A 22695-nucleotide genomic window follows, 5' to 3' on the forward strand; every position below is an offset into this window, starting at 1 on the left:
TAAAATCTAATTTTATATAACTGCTGTGTTATATAATATGCTTTTGTTTGTCGTCTTGATTTTTATCGAGGTAGTGTACATTCCCCTGGACCTTTTCATGAAGGAATGTTTATACCTGTGGGCAGGCACTAATGGCAGTGAAAGGCTTGCATTCATGGGAACAGCATTTAGCAATTCATGGTTGCCAAGGTAAGCAACAAAGGCATGCCCTCTGCCACTCCACTGCCTCTAAAAGAAACAGTCTCTAAGGTAACAGGCTAGCACCCCTTGAGGCCAAAAATCTTTAGCTTTTTAGACAGAAAAACGCATTAAATAATACCAAGAAAAGCATTTTTTTTTTTTGTCAGGGAATTTTTTTCTTCACAACAGAGAAGGGGCTCAAAGAGTTCTATTTTTGGTTCTGCGCAGGAATTTAATTCAGCTGCTGCCCAGTCTTTGTGCACTCAACACCCCTTTGACAGTTTGGTTTCGGGGGCACATAGGACTAATGAGCCAAGGCATGACTGCAGTTGGAGACTGGCGCCTCCCAGGCCTGTGACTGTTGTTCAAGTGAATAGGCAATTTCTCTGATTAGCTTGGAATCTGCAGCATTATCTGGATGGTTATTTGGCATGAGCCCTTTTTCCAGGATCACAGTCAATTTGAGAGATTGAGTCACCTGAAGAAAAGGTCTGCAGAGACAGCAGTTGCTAGATGCTGCTTGTGATAGGATGGGAGAATGGGCTTCTCATCCACTTCATCTTGCACTGCACCTGCTTGCCAACCTCTTTTACCTTACTGTAGCAAAAGGGAAGAAGTTGGTGAATCATCACATTTTCCTAGTGTGAGACATTAATAAGAGAAGAAATAAAGAGCAGATGGCTTCTTTTTAAAACAGAAGTCTAACAAAAAGTGAAATGCAAAAGCCAGATCACCTTTCTGCTAATGTTGGTGTAACAGAGACTCGCTGCATGCTGAAGACAACTTGCCTTTGCAGGACATTCATATGATTCTAGCATGGGTACAGTTTGCTGTATGTGGGGAAAAGAAAATAAGCATTTTCTGGAATATTTTTCTTTCTAAATGACTCAAGTTATCAAAACTGGTTGACAATTGTGATGTGGCAATTCATGGACTGTAACAGAATAATACAGGACCTGATGGATGTAATATGCCTTTTTATACCTGATCCAATTCCTGCAGTTCCTAGGGTTGTAACAAAGGTCTTAAGATTTGTTCATGAGAGGAGAGATGTGGCCTAGAACCATTTTGAAGCTTGTTCAACAGACTTCATGCTAATATTAGTGAGTTTTTACTCAGAAGAGAGGCAGGATGATAATCAGACCTAGTTGTGTCTTCAGGTGTTCAACACGCACCCCACATTTCAGTCAGTCTCTGTGAATAAACTTCAAGTTGTTGAGCTAACTTACAGCAGTGCAAGGGAAAGATGATTTGCCTACTTTCTACTCAGTCTGACAGAAAGGTTGCTGCTCTCACTGCATTCAAAGAAAGAACACACAGCACATACAATTGGTTTTGTTTACTTTCATTTCATGTTCTACAAAGTAAATATGGTATAATTGCAGACTTTCCAATTATTTAAAGCAAAATAGCACAAAGAAGATTAAACAAGTAAGTGAATTAGTAACATCATGCACCCCAGAAACACCAACAATGTGACAATTTGTTATTATGCAAAAGATGCAAAGTTGAGGCCATGCCAGGAAGTAAGTATCCAGACACGATTTTTAAGTTCAACACCTTGTTATGTTCACATTTGGATGCAGCCCACATTCACATGCTGTCATGCAACAGAGGTCCTGTTCCATTTGAGGCACAGATTGACTGGTGCTCACTAAAGAAGAAACAATTTGGTATTTGTTTATTGCACATCTTTATTCACATCTCAGATGCAAAAAAGGAATCAAATGTCATCTAAGGGAGGATGGAGACATGTTGCCATCTGAGAAATCTGTGCTTCTGAGAAAGCAATATTTTAAGCAATAGCTTAGTGTGCTTAGCACATGCCCACAGCACTGAGCTGGGCAGTCATAGATGCTTCCAGCTAGAGCACAACCAAGTTGTGAAATTAGTCTGGTCAGGAAAACAAAGCACTGAATCTCTGTTTTCTTACACAGTCCCAGGAATATCCCTATAGATTTGGCTTAAACATTTCAGAAACATTCATCTCGAGGAACGTATGCCATATGTAAAACTTCAATTTGACACAATTTTAACTAACAGAATGTGAGTTTTTGAAAGCTGATATTTGAAACAACAGTAGTAATAGGGAGCTGCATTAGACTTATCATGAACTAGCAAATAATAAGAGAGATTAATTTACAAAAAACTGTTTTTCAAAGTTCTGGCTTCAGTTTATTTCCTTGAACTTAGTGTTGATATTTTTGTTGACTTCACAAAGTAAGTTAACATTAGAACTGCATTCTGTGTCTATAATTATAAAGTATATTTCATATCTAAGCTATCATTGCTTAACAGCTCTTAACTGTAGCTGGAAAAATATATTTGTTTCATATGACTTAATTACTGTCACATTTGTCTCATATTTTTGATCTGTGCTTTTGCAGATCATAAGGCACAGTGCACACATGCATTTATATAGCGTTCCTTTTCCAAAGTACACATAACCTGAGATCTTAGGGGCTGATCCAAAATTCAGCAAGGTCATGAGGAAGACTCCTAGCTGAGCATCATTCTATCCCCCTTATGCTCTGAGCAGATCTTTTCCTCCTAATGTACTCCCTAGATTTCAGAAGCTGCTCCCAGAGTAGGTACAGGGACCTAGTTAATGAGATTCTTTTTTCACATTCAGGTTTTATTCCACCATTTAGCACAAAGTTGTCTGATGATGAGATTTCAAATAATCAGTGTTTTGTACAGCTGATGGCTACTGGACCTTTTAGAATACTCTTCCTATAATATTTAAATTGAACTAATGCCCTAATATTTTTGTCTAAAAGTTGGGAACTTCAGTTTCATTTCAGATACATGCAGGAGAACCCAGCCTCTTATTCAGACCTTATCTAAATAAGTCACATGTCTTGATACTTCAAAATTGAAGAGGAAGTAATTTGAATATAAGAATTCTAGAACAGGTTTCCAATATTTCTGGTCCCTAAGAATAAGCAAAGACCTTTAATTTTGCTTCAACTACTCTGTCCTTCACCTCAGCATTGGTCAGGAAATCTCAAGATATTAAAATGCAGATATCTTAGATGAACAAAGACAGATGTGTAATGGAATATGTGTTGGTTAATGGAAAATAATGGTCAACTGTCTTATCAAGGACAACTAATTGTATAGTAGTAGATATTCATGGGGAAAGAGAAGAGCCCTTCTCTCAGACCAATGTATTTATGGATAGACTGAGTTCTGTCTACTGAAGTGTTTCTCTGAAAATGCTGCTATAGTCCATGCTTTTTTTCTCCTTCTGTCTTAAAAATTTTTAATGCATTTACAGATAGAAATATAATTACATATTGTTTTTCTTTCAATCCCATGGGTTGTGAGTATGGTCGGTAAGCAGAAGCTAGTATCTTATCCCTGTGCACTACTGCTTACCCAACCACAACTAACTTACCTCACTGTTATAAATGATTGTCACCTTGTGGTGCTTTCCTGCTATTTGGGCTTCCAAAGATCTCTCCACTTCTCTACATTAAAGTCTTACTGCAGCTAGGGCCGGTTTAGAGGTGATGATACATGAGCCAGGAAGGACTCCACCTTATTTTCAAACCAAGAAACAACTCAATGACCTGACAGCTAAAACCACCTTCTGCTTTTAAACTGAGGAAAAGTGATGGGAAGTCACTGAGACACAGTAAATGTGAACTACTTTTAAATTCCAACCTAGCTTTAAATGGTGCTTTTACAACACACTATTTATTTTGGGACTTACGGGACTTGTGTAGAGTTGGTGCAAATACAATGAAAATTGTAATGTTTACATAATCTATAAATAAAACAGTAAAGAAACTCAAGTCCCACCAGGATCACAAGTCAAAAAGGAGTAGGAACAAACAAGATAATTAATACATGGATTGCTTTATATTTTTTTCTTAATAAACAATGAAGTCCTTGATATACATATATTTGCAGATATGTATAAACATGCAAAACACCGAGAAAATGAAAATGTTTATCGAGTTCCATTTCCCAAAATACTACAAACAGGAAATAATCAAAGGTTTCACAAAAAGGAACTGGTTTCTTGGATTCACAACTAGAATTTCTTAAGAGCATGATTTAGGTCCCATAAAGGCACAAAAACACTCAGATAACATGTACTAGAGAGAAAATTATTCATAAAATACAACCTTTCAGATAGAAACACAGTGTAACACTACATGTAAGAAATTGTCCACATGAATATGTGTATTCTTGCTCATTCACCCAAAACATAAAATCTTCATTAAAATTTGACCTCTTATCATATATAGTAGAAAGGTGACTCTTCATAGATTGAAGTTGAAAAATATCAACCTCAAGTGTTTGAGGAGGCAGAGGGGATTACATATTTTGATTCTTAACTTTCCTCAGGATTATTTTTTGACGGTTCACCCAACACTAATGGAGATGCCTCTAAGTTCTTTGGATTCAATGCAAAAGACACCTTCTTTTCCCCAGAATCTACTTCCTACAAAATGTAAATGTTTCCATTTCTAATCTTCAAAGTAAATTTAGGCTCATCTCCATAGACACAGGATTAACAAAAGTATTTTTCCCTGTAGACATCCTAATGTCTAATGGTAATGGTATATATATTTTTTAATACACTGTTGAGTGAATCACCAAACATACAGATAAAGCAAGATTTGAAAAATGAGCGTAATTTTAGTAGAATCAATCAAGGTTTGCTCTGGGATTTGAGAAAGCTGAAATGAATGACCAGGAATGCTTAGATTGCTTACACTTCTCACAATGCTGGCAGGAAATTGTGGGAATCCAGAGCTTCCCTCTGGCTGCCCTGGCCGGTCTGGGACCCTGGCAGGGGTCAGGAACCCCCCTGTACAGAGCCCCGAGAGACACTGTCTGTGATCTCTGTCCATGGAGAGGAGTTTTCAATCTTACAGAATGAATTACAAGCTCTGAGTGTTTGATAAGAGTAATAATTAAGTGTGGCACGGGTGCAAAAGTAAAATTTTAGGTTTCTAGATTAGGGGTTCAGAGGGGACAAGATGGAGGAATTGGGTGTGTCTTGTCCTTTTCCTCCTTCTTCATGCCCTCCATGTTTCACTGTAGTGTTGGCATTTTTCTATTGGTTTAGGCTGGGGACACACTGTTCAATGTAGATGATAGATATTGGCACATTATTGTAAATATAGTACACGTAGTTTCTGGTATATAATGTTTGTAACATCCCACTGGGGGCAGAGCCCCACACACTGCCCTGCAGGACAGACCTGCGGCAGGGCAGCAAAACATGTTATGGATAAGCAAGAATAAACAACCTTGAAAACAGCACAGACGAATTATGGCTTCTTCTTTGGCAACGGATCAGAAAGACAGAGACTTTCTACAATCTCAGAATCATCAATACCCACAGATTCCGACAGGAAATAATAAAACACATTTGAAAAATTCCACATGATTTCATTAAATATCAGAAGAACTCAGGCATTCCATTTCTGCCTAACTCAAAAAGGAAATATAAATGGTGTCTTTCTTTATACAGTATATATAAGGCTGAAGAAGACTTCCAGTCACAGAGAGCTATGTAGAATGAGAATAGTCTTCTTTTTTTCCTGCTGGTATTATATATTCAGCTTGAAAGAAGGCCTACTGGAAAGGCTTTGTGTTTTGTTTTGTTTTGTTTTTCAGTGGACCACTATTGCTAAGGTAGGTTAGATAAGAGATGTAGATTCTGGAAGTGTCAGGCTGTGTACCAGGATTCACAGATTAGACAGGATGTGTTCATGCACCACTACATTTGCAGACTTTCATAACAATGGATATAAAGGCACCATTTCTTAGGCTAGTACCAACAGAATAGAGAAGATGGTGAGGTCTCTACTTAGCTTGAATATTTGGCTTAGGAGGCTTGCAAAGTGTTTGCCAGGTTTTTTACATCCTTATCTAATATTAACAAGGAAACCTCATGACCTTAACTAAAAATTTTGGTTCTCTTGGCTTTATCAGCAAATGCCTACTCCTGAATATGTGTTTAGCATTTACACCTGAGCTGCTGCTAAGTGATTTCCAAAAGCCCTGTATGACTGCCTTTTTCCACTTTCAGTGCAGTCAGGGAAAACTTACCTTCCAGTTTAATATGTCCTTCACAAGGCTGATTTAAGGAATGTCCAGAAACCTCTTTTTGGGCACTGTTTATCTAAATAATGTTTTTCACAACCCATCAGTAACTTCCTTATAAAGTGTGTGCTTTGACACCGATCAAGAAAATGTGGAAATCAATGGGACCAGTAAAAGTACTGTAAAAGTAAAACTTTGCTGAGAATAGAGTCAGTCACTTGGAGTTTTGAAAGTATCAGACCAAGAGTGGCAGAGACAGCTGAAGGCCTGTCAGAACATTGCTCCTGGACTTTCAACTCCTTCTCACCAGAGCAGGTACCTAGACTTGCTTGCGCAATAATGACCAAGATTGGAATGACCTACTGGGATGAAACAAAAACTAATGGAAGGAGGTCATTGTCACACCAATTCTGATCATCTCATTTTTAAGACTATAGAAAAAAGTTATGAAAAAAGCCCATTAGTTTTCATTTTTTTGTTGGTAAGCAGAACATTCTGAACCATCCAACCTTTTGGAAACTTTCAGAAATCATTCAGAGCCCCTCAGCAGCCAGGGATGTGCTCAGTTGTCATTTGCAGGTACACCTATAGCTAATTAGGAAGAAGAATTGAGAAGCTAGCTATTAGAAATGCCAGAGGTTATGGATATGTCTACACTGTAATTCAGATGCTAAGCCTGTTTTCATACTCTGACCTCTATTCATTTTCTTCCATGGAAACCAGAGGTTTGAGCTACCCTTTGGAAGAAATAAAGTCTTCCTTAAGACGAAAACCACTAATTATTTTGGGGATAATTTATTTTCAGAAAACACTAATTCAGCTTGTTCAGCTCTATGCAGTTATATGTAATTCTAGCAAGTTCATTCTCTTGACTACCCTCTCACAAACTCATAACATGCTGCATGGTGTGCATTACTTATACATCATGCTATAAAGATGCTACTGCAGCAGGCTGAAATGCTCTGAAAGGTCACAACATAAAATAATTATGTCTTAGGCCATGGGGGCTTCCTCTGGACTCCAGAGGAGAAGGTGGGTGAGGCATTCCAGAGCATAGCCCTGAGCAGTGTGAATTCGTGTCACTCTGTGCCACCTGGTGTAGGATTGCTCCCTGACGGGAAGTCTGTAGTAATGTGGCTGTAGCTATTGCTACAGAGATAAAAATAAGAGTTCCTAAAACAGGGAAGAAACAGAGGAATTTTAAAGGGTCCTCAGAAGAATTAGTAAGATCTTAAGAGAAAAAATATTTACAATCGATTCAGACAATAAAAGACCTGATGGATGAAAAGTACACCAGTTGGATAAAAGAAGCTCATTCTACTTCTGCCAATTCTTCATTGTAATATGCCTCAACCAGGCCCCAAATAGAGATTTGCTCTACCGTAATTCCTGCATTCAGTTACCATTGAAATATATTTATTGCTGGTGGTTAGCAGCCAGCCTTTGAAATGGTGTGCTAAGTGCCTCATTTTTATATTATTTAGTCAGAAGAAGTCATAATTTAACTTTGTTTTGCAAGTATTCTGACAGACCAAGGAAGGCTTTCTTTATTTTGCTGTCCAGCAGTTGGGTGAGTCCCTTGCAGAACATTTGGCATCCGAACACTTGAGTGTTAAATGCAGCATCTTTTCTCCTTGAGCAGGGTGATGTGCGCTGAAGGCTTAGCCCTCCTTCCTTCCCATATCCCATATCCTTGGAGAGTGAAGAAGAAGAACAGTTTCTTGAGCCAGCATGAGGATTTGCTTCAGAGACACTGTAGGAAGGAATGTGCCATTCTGGCAGAAATGAGGAACAATTATTCTTTCTGTTGTTGAACCTTCTCTTCAGCAAAAGACATAGACCAGGGAGATGAACAATCTTGAACTTTATATGCATCCAGCACATATGCCACCATCTGGGATATGCCACCAACTATGGGAAGAAACCTATGTTAAAACAGAAAATATGCTACAAATGTGATGGTCTTTTTCAAGATTTTCTGCTTCCCAGAGAATTGACAATCCTGCTTCACCACCAGCTGGAAGTGTGGAAGGCAGTCTGGCCAAGAATATTAGCAGAAATGTGAAATCTCTTCAGTCCTCTGCGTGGCCTTCTAGCAACCTGTGCGGAGGCTGTGTGGTGTCTGCAGGTAATGGTGCTCGGCAACCGGTCTGCCCCAGCCACATAGTATTGAAGGAAAGGGGATTAGGTTGGATTGGATTGGGCAGGTTTGGTGGGTGCACTCACTATTTTATTGACTTCTTTCTTAGCAATAGAGGTATAAGAAAGTGAAGGATCTGTGACAGATACAGAAGAAATCATGTGCATTTACACTAAACTTTAATTGGAGGCTATTAACATACCGTTTGAACTCCATAGGAGGTCAGTGAAAAAGAGAGAAAAAATTTCTTTGCATCCCTTATCTCTCAGGAGAGCACACAAGGGGAATCATGTCAGATTTCTTCTTGGTACATTTGCTTTGCTTACTAGCTTGGAAAGTTTCTTTTTTTGGTGGTTTTATTTGGTGGTTTTTGTTTTTGTTTTAGTTTTTGTTTTGTTTGTTGGTTTTTGGTTTTTTGTTATACTGGACAATATTGAAATAATGGGACGGGGTGGGGGGGAGGGGGTGTTGGTGGAAATAGCCTGAAACAGTTCCATAGGCTGTTATAGTCTTATAAATTTAAATAGTAATGTAAATATTGTGTCTGGCAGTTCTTTTTAGCTGTAATAGACATATATAGTTACAAGTACAATGGATTTTGTTAGCCATCACTTTGCCTTCCAAAACCCCTCCATTTACTAAAAGTCTGGTTGGAACAATGACCCCAAATTAAAGATAATAAAAACCAGCTCTACAGGCACTCCCCGGTTTTGTTTTAATTGTAGAAATCTTAGTTTAATATGCAAAATTTTATTCTAAGATCTTACAGCTCTTGTTTAGGAAGGTTTTTCTTCCTCTTTGAGCAGCTAACTCCTTTGCAGAGTTCATGCATAAATGGTACTGTGTACTTCAAGATCTGTCAATGGGTCTTTTGGTTTTTTCACTACAACTACCACTACTACTATTACTACTGCTACTACTACTACTACTACTACTATTGTTAGTATTAGTATTAGTATATTGTTTTGTTTTGCTTTAGATAATTTAATTTTTAGCGGCTCATGCTTCTACATGTAAGTACTTCCAAAGTGAGCAATATCGTTGAGATGGATATCTCATTCAGAGAAAGTAAGTAGACTTAAAACATGCATAACTTGGTTCAATAATCATAGGACACTCTACACTGGCACAGTTTTCCTTGTGCCCTCTTCCTCACCTTTCTTCAACATATACTGTGGCACATCCTGAAAGAGAAGTCTCCCACCACCACTCCCTTGATATTGATACAAAGGCAGCTTCACATCCACCCAGATTCTTCCCTTTCCTCAGTAACCATGAAAACACAACATCCATCTTTTCCTCTCTCTGACTGTGTCTTTGGACTTTAAGCCAGGTAAGAGTATGAGCTATAAATTGAAGTGAATTTTACAGCTGGGTAAATAAAGTGGGATGAAAGGGAGAAAAAGGGAAATGTGTTTCCTATCACAGAGTTTAAAAAACAGACTTGGCACACAAGGGGAAAAAACAAAACAGGAAACAAGTTTCTACATATAAATTAAAAATTTTCACCCTCAAACCTTTTAGATAGCCCAGGAGTAATAAGTACGTGTGTTTCTTGGACCAGCAAGGCAAGCATTCCAACACTAAATGGCTTCCTGTTCAACGTGTTCAAAGCCAGAGTCTGTTTTTGGGGGTTGGTTAGAAATATGTGTGAAGTATGCACTTTTACTTCAGGCCAAATCAAATGTTTTTAATCTTCGTCCCATCCCCCTCCCCCCAGAAAAAAAGAAAAAGAAAAAAAGTCAAAAAAGGAAAATGTGACCCAAATTTTCTCTTTCACTAAGGAATTCAGTGATTAGCCTTCAGTTAATGTGTAAATATTCTCACTTTCATGTAAAGATACTTAAAAGGGAAGTGGTCAATGTCATTCTACACTGCCATTTGATGCTGTTGAACTATAATGAGTAGGTGCATAAGGGACCTGAAGAACTTGGCCCCATGCAAAGACAGGAAAACAGCAAATATTTTAGGGTGTGAAGTGTGTTACAGCATTTTTCCTCATTAGTGTCAAAGCTATAATTCACAAATTGTTGATCCATTTGATCCATTTTTCCTCTTCTACCACATCAGCCTCAAATATTATTTGGTACTACATTTTGTTTGTTTGCCCATAGATCTCTAGGTTTTTGGATTTTATTTTATTTTTTTTTTTTTTAAGGTTTACAAGATTTGATTACATGCCCAAAAGTCAAAGTAAGACACATGGGAAAAAAACATGGAGCACATTATTCTATGGATGTGCCAATGTGAGGGGTTTTCTAGTTCCTCAGTGAAGCCACAGGGTACTTTTTGCAAAAAAACCCCTAAACAAATAAAAAATCAACAAACCAGAAAAGTGCACCTTTTCTTTTTTCCTTACAGCTGGCAGGCAATAGGCATGTCTAACTAACCTAGACCTCAGTTTGTCCCTTTCTATAATTTCACTAATTACTGCTTCTAGCAACATATTTTCTCCCAACTCCAAGGAAACAGAAGCCATGTAAGTGGTAGCCAACTATTTTCTTTTAGTATTTTTCTCATTCCAGTGTTTTTGAGCAAACTCAGGTTCTAAACACTGTTCTGTTTCAATATTTGAAGAATGCTATGTACTGAGTACTGTCCAAGCTGGTATGTTGTTGTGAGGCGTCAGTCTTGTCTGTTGCTCTCATCCCACCTCAAATGAACTGAGCTGTTTTGGTTCTTTCTGCATAATTTTTACAAAAACTCAACCAACCAAGAAAATAACCAATCCCCCTTTCCCCCACTACTAGGTCCTTATGAATGTTTAGTTTTGGGTTTTCACTTGAAGAAAATGAGTTCTAGGCTGAGTCTCAAGTCTCATCTAAATCAGTAAAGTTCGACTAGTGCTAATTTGCACCAGAATAACCCAGGGCTTTGTTTAGGCCTTGCCAATTACAGTACTCTTTTCAGAGGTTCTGCTGAGGACAGAACTAACAAAGTTAGTGGTAGTTAATGAATGCTAGATAGACTTCACTGATGACTCATCCCTGGACCTCTACATACTTCTGTATCATACCATACTTGATATGCAGAGCTATTCCTGGGAGTGAGGAGGCCAGTGGGAGAAATGACTGGTAAAGGATAGGTTTCCCTCCTTGAAAGTACAGCTTTCCCAAGAAAAGTTGCAGAGATTCAGTTTCTACTGATTCTATGGCAGCTGCTCAGTGAGCCTCTTCTGCTACCTCCCCGGAGCATTTAAATTAAATTTCAGTTCAACTCTGTTGTCTTCTACCCTTCAAACTCCTCCTGTCCTACAGGCCCATTTTCCCATATTCCCAAAATAAAACCACCATGTTTTCTGAACCTTGCAGCTTCCTTTCCCTAGCCTTCACCATCAACACTTTAGAGTTTCTCTTCTTGCTTCTTCTCATCTAATATCATATTTCCATATACCAGTAATTTTTCCGGTGTCTTAAATTCGTAGGAAGGGGAATGGGTTTAGGTATGTCCTGTGGAAAGTTCAGGGTCCAAACTTTCTGTACAGTCGTGTTGGCTAAACTTTAGGCTCACAGCAATAATCAGTATCAACAGGTTATAATCCAAGATCATACACTTTGGTGTAATCAATATGTTTCTTGTAACTCAGCCTGTTCTTCTAAAATTGACTTTTGAAACACAAACCTCTCACTTGCAAGAAGAGAAAAAAAATATCTGAGAAATACTATGAAGATACACATGAATTTTATGTCTGAGCTGTAAGAGTTACTCCTGGGCTGCCCACATACACATTTTTAAGGGAAGACAAAAATAGAACATGAAAAAAGAAGAAAAAAAAGAAATATAGAGCAGGAGAGGGAGGAAGGAAGGAAGGAAGGAAGGAAGGAAGGAAGGAAGGAAGGAAGGAAGGAAGGAAGGAAGGAAGGAAGGAAGGAAGGAAGGAAGGAAGGAAGGAAGGAAGGAAGGAAGGAAGGAAGGAAGGAAGGAAGGAAGGAAGGAAGGAAGGAAGGAAGGAAGGAAGGAAGGAAGGAAGGAAGGAAGGAAGGAAGGAAGGAAGGAAGGAAGGAAGGAAGGAAGGAAGGAAGGAAGGAAGGAAGGAAGGAAGGAAGGAAGGAAGGAAGGAAGGAAGGAAGGAAGGAAGGAAGGAAGGAAGGAAGGAAGGAAGGAAGGAAGGAAGGAAGGAAGGAAGGAAGGAAGGAAGGAAGGAAGGAAGGAAGGAAGGAAAAGAAAGAAAAAGAAAGAAAGAAAGAAAGAAAGAAAGAAAGAAAGAAAGAAAGAAAGAAAGAAAGAAAGAAAGAAAGAAAGAAAGAAAGAAAGAAAGAAAGAAAGAAAGAAAGAAAGAAAGAAAGAAAGAAAAGAGAAAGAAATCTGATCAAGAACAGAAAGCCAGCTAAAACTGGAAAAGAAAACAAATGCAAAAAAAATATTTCAGGGAGAATTTATGGTAGTTTAAATCCCTATTTCTTTTGCCAGGTAGAGAAATCGTAAGCCTGTTACATGATCTTAAACATCTTTCCAAGTGCTTCAGTGAATCACTGCCATTACTAATATGGGCAGAAATTTACTATATCAGCTTCCCAGACACTGAATACAGTGTTGGCAGAGCTGATAGGTATTAACTCAGTGAGTCAGATAGGGTGTTCTTTTTTTATCTTCAAGGCACACAGGAGCAGCTCCAGCCATGTTGCCCCTGCAGCTGCTGCCGAAAGCTGGCTGGCCAGCATGATAAGGCTGGAACTGCTGATGATTGGTACTGCAAGACTTGCATGGTAAGTTCAAGCTGTTCCAGAAGGCAATGAGATTATTACTGACATTCTGGAGTAGTTCCCTGAGGTCGTGTCAATCTTACCCAGGAATCTAGGAATCTAGGAAAACTCCAACAAATAATACTATTGCTGTCATTATAATGATACATAGTTGCAGGTATCATTATCTCAGTCTCACAAAGTTCCCTCACTGGAGCTTTGTACCTGTGACATTATTTATTGTGGAAAATTTCACATTTAACTTTTTTTTCTTGCCCAGTCCTAGCATACACCCCCTTCAGATACAGATGCCTAAACAAAGGTGTTTTTTTTTATGGAAGCAATGTCTATACATTACTCTTTAATGAGAATTTATTTTGTTTGTTGGCAGGAAGGCTTTTGACTTTTTTCTGTACTTATCCTAAAGAAATAGCTATGGTTGAAGGTGGTCAGGATAGAAGACAGTAAAGAATACACTCTGCACTCTGTAGAAACACAGCTTGAGAGCAACCGGAAGGTGCTTTGCAGCAATTGTATGGGCTGTGGAGATATTATGTGGTTGACATCTGCCAAATGGATTCAGTGGATGAAGTAACAGCCAGAGTCTCAAGTTGCTCTTCAGGAGACAGCAGATTTTGTTTTCTCTGATTTTTCCATTATTTTCTGCTTTCAGCATTCCATCCTTTGAATCATTTAAGAAGTCTGAATTTCAAAACCAAATACTCATGGAGAAAGTTAGGCAGTGCTGACTTATAGCTAGGAAACAGCAGCCATTTCTTTCAGATGAATGCATCGCTCTGTGCATATCTTGTCTTTGTACTTTCCCTCAGACACAGCTGGCCACAGGACAAGAATGACAGGGAGATGGGTGCATCTACTTCTCCTTGTGGGCAAACCTACCTACCAGAGTACACCCCATCTCTGCTAGTATACTGCATTACTCTGAAGAAATCATATTTCTGATGAACAACCAGATGGGTACCAATTCACTTCAGGGAGATCAGGGGTGTTTTCCTAGGCTGTCTTAATACAAGTTTCCAGCTATTTCCAGCTTACAAAAATTCCAGAGTCTTTTGCAGCTCACCAGATTAAAGGCTGCAATTCCTGATAGTGTGACTTCAGGTTTCTTTGAGTGCTGTACTGCAAGAACAGCCAGCAGGAAGTCATCAACAGACTAACAGGAAATAAATTGCAACTCCTACAGGAATTTCTTTCCTAGTCTGCATAAATTACTGATGCACTAGTGTAGCATTAAAGAGCAGCTGCTTGACAGTTATCCACTGGTAGATGTCAAGGTTCAGGGTGCAATGACTGACCTGCTCCATCTGCACCTGACAGTGTTCCTTTGCCTGTAGTGCTCCTCTTCCCCTTAGGGTATCCCTCCAACATTGTGTCTTGATGGGAGATTGAACCAAATCTGAGGGGTGCTATGCCAGTCTAGGTGATTGATTATAAGTGATACTTAGTGTTTATTAGCAGTAAAGCCTTTTCAGGAACCATATACATTGTAAACCAGCAAGTCTCTCTTCCAGTTCTCATTCAGTATGCACACACACACACACACACACACACACACGCACACGCACACACGCACACACACACACACACAAACATACGTGAAAGAGCCCAAATTAATTTCAGAAGTGCCCAAATGTCACTGAGTGTGCTGGAAAATGGCATGAATGCAAGGCTGATACCATGACTGTTACTAGATTTGAATGCTGCCATCACTAGGAGAAATGCTCTAACCTGGTATATTCGGGAATGGGAACTAAACTATTTTAGCCAGCTTGTTATCAAGACGCCATATATTCACTATAGACTAGTTCATTAGCATCTTATCAAAAACAGGGACTGGAGATTTGTCCTTTCTTAGTGGTGCTTGAGAGTCCATGATTGCTTCTGAACTATATGGAGTAGTTCTGTCAAAAGACATCAAAGGTAGGAAGATGCAAACAGAAGCAAGTAAAGGGGAAAGAACCCCCAAAAGCTGACCCTTTGGTTATGCTGGGGTTCTTTTCCTTTTCTTTCTGTGCATTTAGAAAGTGGCCATTTTGCAAATAAATAAAAATACATGCACAAGAGCTGGGAACATCTTGTCCACAGATGTGAGTCAGTACTTGGCAGGTGGCTAATGGGAGTCAGATTTCCCAGACAATAATTACATTTTCAAAATAAGAATTAAAGAGACAAGAAAAAAAGGACTTATTTCCATTAGCTGGGAGCGTAAGCTCTGAACTGAAATTATCCCTTCTTTCCACATAATTGATTCTACATCAGTTCAGAGGTTGCCTGCATAAAACATACAGGAATGATAAGCTGAATCTTTCAAGGACTTCACTTTCTAAATGGGTACAGGTTAAATGACTACTTGTTTCACTCCTCCAAGCTGTCCAGCCATTTCTGATCTGAAAACTGTAAAGACATTATAACAATATAATATAGTGTTCAAACCTGCCCTGTGAAAATGTCATAAGAGGACCCAACTATCAGTGTAGTTAGCCAGGGAGAATGGCATGTGGCACACCATTTGTTTTGTTGCTTCTGTGGATCAGAAAAACTTTTCCATAGCAAGACTTTTCATATCAAATTGAGGATTATGAATTCAGCCACATCTGCTACTTCTGTGGAAAACAACACCCAGCTTCTTCTTAGCCATGTGGGACCATGACTTGAGCTTGCAGTGCATTTCCTAATTTCATCATAAAGAGACAGATGTGGCCAGAACCATAGATCTGTAGGTGGGTTATGATTCAGTACATTGCAATTTGAATTTTAATTGCTACTGATTTCAATGTTTGGTTATTCTGTCAGAATATATATATTTTTTTTTAATAGGTCTTTGAAAACTGTCTTTTCAAAAACAGTACATGAGAAGATGCTTGCCTTTGGTAGAAAATCTGCCTGTCTGTCTGCCTGTCTACATGCCTGTCTCTTTATCTACTATTCTACATATTGCTAGCTATGGAAAAGTAGAATGCCAGTAGTCAGAATAAATTATTTTTGGGGCAGAAGTATACTTGAAATTTTGTGTTCAAATTTCCTGATGAAAAGGCACACTCTGGCTGTTGGAATGGAACAGATCTCCTCTTCAGGTAAGGAGGCAGTGTTGTGCCCTGGAAAATGTGTTTTAACCAGAGAACTCTGCCTAAAGAGGGAAACAATAGCATAAAACCCCCAAGCATGTTGGTATTATGTTGCCACTTCCGTTTTCAGTGAGGTATGGAATATTTCAATATTTAATATTTTTTGTTAATTTGTCACCAAATTTTCTGTCAAAAAATTTTGCTTTCTTCTTCAACCTCAGTTCTTAAGGCAGCTCTAGGTGCTTTCTCTGTTTGTTTGTTTGCTTAATGCAGGATAGGGGCAGGCAATGGAAAAGTGTGATCAATATAGTGTTGGATTTTCTCAGAAGCTGCATCTGAGAAAGTGTGAGCCACATAAATAATGTTAGGCTACACATCCTTCATAGGATTTTTTTAGTTTCTAGCTGCATTTTGTCCAGGATGTTATAATATTTTTCTATAATTTGTCCTATAACATGCATACATCAGTTCAAAGAAAAGATGAGTAGGTAGAAACCGCATCTCCACGAGAGCCAGATATCACCACAAAATCAGTGGGGTGTAATGCTTTCTGAATCACAAAAGTGCCCTATCATGAGATGGGTCAATAGCTCAGAACAGGATATATTTTTTATTAATTTTAATAGGAGGGAAGGGGAATTTAGTGAGACAGAAAGTGCAGAAGCTAGCAGACAGTCTTTAAAAAAAAGACTTATAAAAGAACTTTGCTGGGAAAAGTGAGATTAAATATTGCAAACCATTTGTTATGGTACTTGAAGACTAAAACAAAGAAAATTTTTGTATCCTCAGCTTCCTTTTTCTAAGCAAATTCCTGGGGATACTTACAGCATTACAACTTCCCGTTGTTTCCCATGATTGAAAGCTTCCAGGTTACCCACCCACTGTTAAAGGAAGCTCTTGTCTTGGCAGAAAACATCACTGTCAGTTCAGTCCTGACTGGGGCAAATGGGAAACTTCTGGTTGTCCAAAATACAGCTGGATTGAGTTCTAAGGAACTTAACTTCTTTAGGCTCATGAGGATGTGTAAATTCTCAAGCATACACTTTGCAGTCCTCGTGTGCATGACAGATATCATAAGAAACAAATTTGGACTGCAACTTGGACATACCCAAGGAAAAAGGGGCAGCCCTTCTACATCTGGTGCTCAAGGCTCCTCATGTGGCTGTGAGAACAACTTCCTAAGGTGGTGAGTTCATCCTGCCCAGGGAAAATACACCCAGGGTTCACTGGTAGCCTGTAGAAAGATTCCAGAATCACAGAATGGGTCAGGAGGAAGTGGGCCATCTTGTCCAGCTTCCCCACTCAGTCAGGGTCATGCTGCAGCACATGACACAGGATTGTGTCCAGGAAGTTCTTGACTATCTCCAGTGGGAGAGTCTCCACTCACAAGAGAGATGTTTCAGTCCCTTAACTATCCTTGTTGCCCCTCTGCTGGACCTGCCCCATGGGCTCCATGTCTCTCTTGTACTGAGGAGCCCAGAACTGGACACTCCAGAGGTGGCCTCAACAGGGCTGAGTGCAGGGGCAGGATCACTTCCCTTGTCCGGCTGGCAGTATTTTTCCTAACGCACCTCAAGGTTCTGTTGGCCTTCTTGGCCACAAGGGCACACTGCTGGCTTATGGGCAGTCCTTCACTGCTGCTGCTTTCCAGCAGGTTGGCTCCCAGTTCTGAGGCCAACTTGGCAGAGAGGGTCTGTTGCTTGTTTGCTTTTGGCCTTTCTGTGGATGCAAGCTCTTCAACATGCTTCATGATCTGAAGTAGTATCTCTGTTTCTGGGCTCCAGATACAAAAAGACATAATACGAAAAGCGTGTTATAAAAAGAACAAAATATTGACCTGTTCCTGTGGTGACTGCATGTGAGCAGGCTCAAAGTGCTGTGCTGTTACTTTTCCTGATCCCTGAGTAGAGATCACTGTTCTTAAAAACAAATAAACAAACAAGAAGTTAATTTAAAGCATTTCAAATCCAGTTATTTCTGAGCTTTGGAATAATGAACACCAACTAGTTCTGTATCAGGAGTGTGATAACCAGTTCTGATTTTAAGTCATAGCTTATACTTTCATGGACATTTAGGGTAAGATTTATCCTGCCCTAGTTCTCAACAAGTTACTTCATCCTAATAGAATTGCCGAGTTCGTGGGAAGTCTGCTTTCAGATGTCCTTGAAGAATTTCTCATTCATCTGGCTTTTGGAAAACTTGTTTTCCACAACTTCTGTTAAAGGGGAAAGTTTATGCAATGAAGAATCCAGCTCTCACTGGGCCAGAAAGAGAGGGAGAGGGAGCAGGGAACATAACACTGAAGGGTTAGCAGGCTGCAGTTTCTATATTTTACTGAATGTTTGCATAAAGTGACTCACTCTTCTTTTGGCATCAAGCAAAATCTTGGGGAAATCAGATACCAAAGCTCAGCCTGTGCCATCTCACTTGCTCTAGGCAGCTGTAAGTGATGGAGCACACATGGTTTGGTGTTCAATTCTCAGGTGCCTGGCTCTGCTGAGGCCTAGTAAAAGGAAACTGGAGATCTAAGCTTTTGAGAACAGCCAGAAAAATGTAGTGTTGCAACAATGCCTGCACTTCAAGAGCTTAGCTTTGCTTTTGTATCTAATGTCCACTTAGATCCATACACACTGCATGTGTCCTGTGTCTTAATATTCACTTGTGTGTATTTATCACCAACCTTTCAACTCTTGCTCCCTTAAAGGATTATTTTTATTTTGACCTACACCCTTTAGCAAGCAAATATTTTTGGCTGAACTGAGTTCTGCTTCAAAATGGCTTTTCATTTTGGTACAAAATTTGTAATTCTCTGTAAGGTCTCTTCCCCTTCAAGAGTCACTTGAAGGTAAAATATCTACTTGTACCAAATGCACTTTTGGTAATGGGGTACTGATGCAGAATAAACACTTTTCTACAGCATTTGTGTACTTCAAACCATTCCTCATTAATATAGTTTATTCTAAATTGAGCACAAGATTGTAACTGAAGACCATTTCAGTAGTGTCTATTAATACTGGGTCAGATTCTACAGCACTGGCTACATCAAAAAAGTATTTACTTGTACCAGCAAGTTCTGTTTAAAGTAATGGTAATTTAGTTCCTTTTTGACTGCCTAATCTGGCCCCCATTTAGGGATGCAACAACATTTTTTCTCCATTGGTAAGATGAAAAAAAAACTTAATAGAAAAAATTTCGAGCTCTTGAAGAAAGTGATAACTGATGTCATAAGTATCATTCTTTCCAAAGCCTTCTTATAGGAGTGTAGAGTGGGGATCTTCTGCTGCAATGGTTGCCAGTATTTTCAGTTTCACACATCTTTTTCAAGGGGTTATAATCTTCCTAACAGTAGTTTGAGCAGAAGGTTGTTGTGAAAGTGTCTTTTCCTATCTTGGAAGAGTGATATTGGATTTAAATTGAAATCTAAAATAACTGTTAATACTTTTAAGATACTTTTCTGAGACATTTGTTCATGTATTAAAATGACATGTGGAAGCAGTTAGCAAAATGTTCACTTTAAAAATGAAGAAAGCATAGAGTGGAGAAGGATAAGCAGTATTTTTTCACCCCTTTAACTATTGTAAGAAATCTGTTTTTAGCAGTGTTGTCAGCACCACAGAGGGGCTTGAGTCCTATGTAAATGGAGGCATCTGCTATACCTCTTTCAAAAGACCTGGCACTCTCCATTTCTGTTGAATGGAGGGCTCTCAGCCTCTCTCCTGAGGTGACACATAAAGCTATGAGTTAATCACACATCCAGAAAGACATGCTGCTGCACTGCTCCATTCTGACAACCATCCTGTGTCTTCAGTCCCTATGTTTCCACCTAGTCTTCTCTCAGTGCTGTTCTTTCATTTAAATCTTTCTTGTAGGTTTTTTTTCTCCTGCATTGTATTTGTAAAAAGAGAAAAAAGCCCACTCTTCATTGTCTTGCCAAACCAATGATACCAGTCTAACTTACCTTCCGTGTAAATTTTTTAGCACTCACTCCTGATATTTTGAGAGGTTTTCTTGTAATTCACCTTGAATATTGGTCCACATTGGGAAAAGGTGATTTAATAAAATTTCTGCTGCCCTTAGTCTTATCATGTTGACATTTTTAAACAGTATGGTAAGAATCTGGACTGAAATTTATCATCTCTCAACATCTCTCAACTATTTCTTGTCTTATCCTTTTCCATTCACTGTGTGCTTAGGAATGTCATCTCCTGTGAGCAGAATTCATATTCACCCCGTTTAAACAGTGCCACTTGAAAGCTGACATCTAGTCCATTCTATCTCTCTAGGGTAGGGCTCTAACTGAAGCGAGGCAATTCAGCTCACTGATCTGAAGGTGGAAAGACTGGTGTCTAGAAGTAATGGCTTCTCTCTAATTACAGAAGGATCCAGGGGAACTGACTTGACCACACAGCATAAATTTCTGATGGTTATGTGATTTGAGTCCTACTCCATTGTTAGCATGTATATTAACAATATACATATTCACGTATATTCATAGTCAAATATATTAGAGATGCAATGATGCAAAAAGGCTTGAGAGAAGATATAATGCTGCATGTTACCAATTCCATTTATAAGAAAGAAGGGGCATACCTAAAGCTGCCAGTTACAATATATTAGCTGTTGCTAATAATTAACACTTTGCTAAGTTCTCTCTGTGCTAAAAAAAGGTAAGGAGCAAAGAGACTCCTGACATTTTAAGTAGAGAGTTAAAAAGAGAAATAAAAATTACTCTTAGAGGTCAAATTGGTTTACCAAAACTTTTAAAATTAGATAATCCAGAGATTTATAGCAAAGATTGAAATTTTGGCCTAAAGAAGGAGCTAATGTTAGTCTGCTTTCAGCATTAAAAATCTATTCAGTGTTCATAATTTACCAAGATTTACTAACCTTATCAGGAGAACTTCAAAGAAAATGTCTGAAAGTGGGTGTCATCAAAGAAAAAGAAACAAATAGGGGCTAGTATAACTATAAAATTCAGCATGTGAAAAGGTTCTAGGCAGAGAGTCAAAATGACAAGAACAAATACACAAGAGGGCAGGACTCTGTCTGCCAACAGTTGGAGCAGTATTGCATATCAGTGCTAGTACAGCTCACTTGATCTTTCTGGATCTAGTCCTGATTTTCAGTGATGTGAGAGCAGAATCATGTGCCTCTTTTACTTCTCCTTTGAACTAAGAGCTAAGGAAAGGGGAAACTTCATGTGAGTGTTGATATAATACCTTATGGAAGGTTGGGCTGAGAAGCAGGAGTTGAATATCTTTGTATATATTCTTCTGTTACACAAGAAATTAGTTTTGAATGCAATCAAAACAATAGCCCTGGATCCTATTGCACTAAACAGTGGTGTTAAAGGTTCTCTGCAAGCCAGATGAACAAAAGTAAGAAAAACACTAGTCAAAGTTCAAAGCCAGATATTTTTGTTCTGATGGGAAAATGCGTCAGATTCTGCAAATCTTGTCTTTCTCTGATTCTGACTTTAGTGACTTAATATGTTATTCAAGATATTTTAGAATATTTTAGTTGGATAAATAGTGCACCTTCAAATGCTGGTTAATTTCTTTTGTAAAATTATTAAAAAGTATTAGAAAAAATATTCTAAGTATAAGAAGTATTCTTCCATTTTTGTGTTTGCTTCAGTGCTGATGAGTAGGTCAGTTCTATGCCTGGCTACTAAAAGTCATTATCATTGCTGCTACAACTACAGCTGTGGAAGAGAAACATCTCGAGAAAAGGTAGCTGCATCACCCTTAATATAAGGAAGAAGTCTGAATGCTTGAAAGCCTTTTAATGTACAGTCTAACACAAGCAATACCAGCTTCCAATTATTATCACACCTTCCTGGATGAGATGTAAGACAAAAAACTGTCTTATAGTTTTATAGTTATATGGAAAAACTGTCTGCAGTCTAGGGAGGTTGTTTTTCTTCCTTCTGAGAACTAGAGCAAAAGCCCAACTGGGCTATTTGTTGGTATCCTGAACTATTATTATTCTCCGAGTCTCATTAAAACAAAAGAAAACAAAACAAAACCCCTGCCTTTCTCTTGGGTCATTCCAGAACATTTGCCCTCTGCTGTAATGTATCCAAGCAGGAAATGTTTTTCTTCTTTTAAAATGAACAGTGCAAGGATATTGTGAAGAATTAATGTAGGATAATATGCTATCAGCACTCTCCAGTTGTTTGTTATGGCCATTTTCAGCCCAAATGGGGACACTGAGTTCTCTTGAATTCTCATGGTTCTGGAAAAGTCATCTCTGTGTGACAACAAAAAACTCAACAATCACTTCCTAAAAAGTTTCAGAGAGTTACTTTTCTCAGACTTATCTTACTGTTTTATTCCACTGCTGAGAAGGAATGCAGTTTGACAACAGACTTGCCCCTTTATTGTATATTTGTCAATGGTAACTGTCCAGTTTTAACTTCTCACATGCTTTGCCTCTCTCTGGAGGAGATAATAAAGAGGACATCCGCTTCTGTGTCTTGTGGCCCATGCTTAAGGTCACTCCAAAACTGACACTCAATTGCAGTGATGGCTAGAAG

At 38.7% G+C, this 22695-nt stretch overlaps 1 long non-coding RNA gene across 11 annotated transcripts in view; it reads left to right on the plus strand.

Moving 5' to 3' along the window:
- The window catches only part of LOC115494330 (uncharacterized), a 49624-nt gene that overhangs the window by 7681 nt on the left and 19248 nt on the right, over positions 1 to 22695 (plus strand). For 8 of the 11 annotated variants that reach the window (XR_012055048.1, XR_012055051.1, XR_012055045.1 and 5 more), the window contains exons 3-4: positions 7892 to 8377; positions 12986 to 13095. The exons of 1 other annotated variant lie outside the window; for it this stretch is intronic. This is a non-coding gene — a long non-coding RNA (uncharacterized lncRNA). The remainder of the gene's footprint in view (positions 1 to 7891; positions 8378 to 12985; positions 13096 to 22695) is intronic. 2 more of the 11 variants (XR_012055049.1, XR_012055046.1) reach the window with 2 other exon arrangements.

This window comes from Taeniopygia guttata, chromosome 3 (genome assembly GCF_048771995.1).
Source record: "Taeniopygia guttata chromosome 3, bTaeGut7.mat, whole genome shotgun sequence".
NCBI lineage: Eukaryota > Metazoa > Chordata > Aves > Passeriformes > Estrildidae > Taeniopygia > Taeniopygia guttata.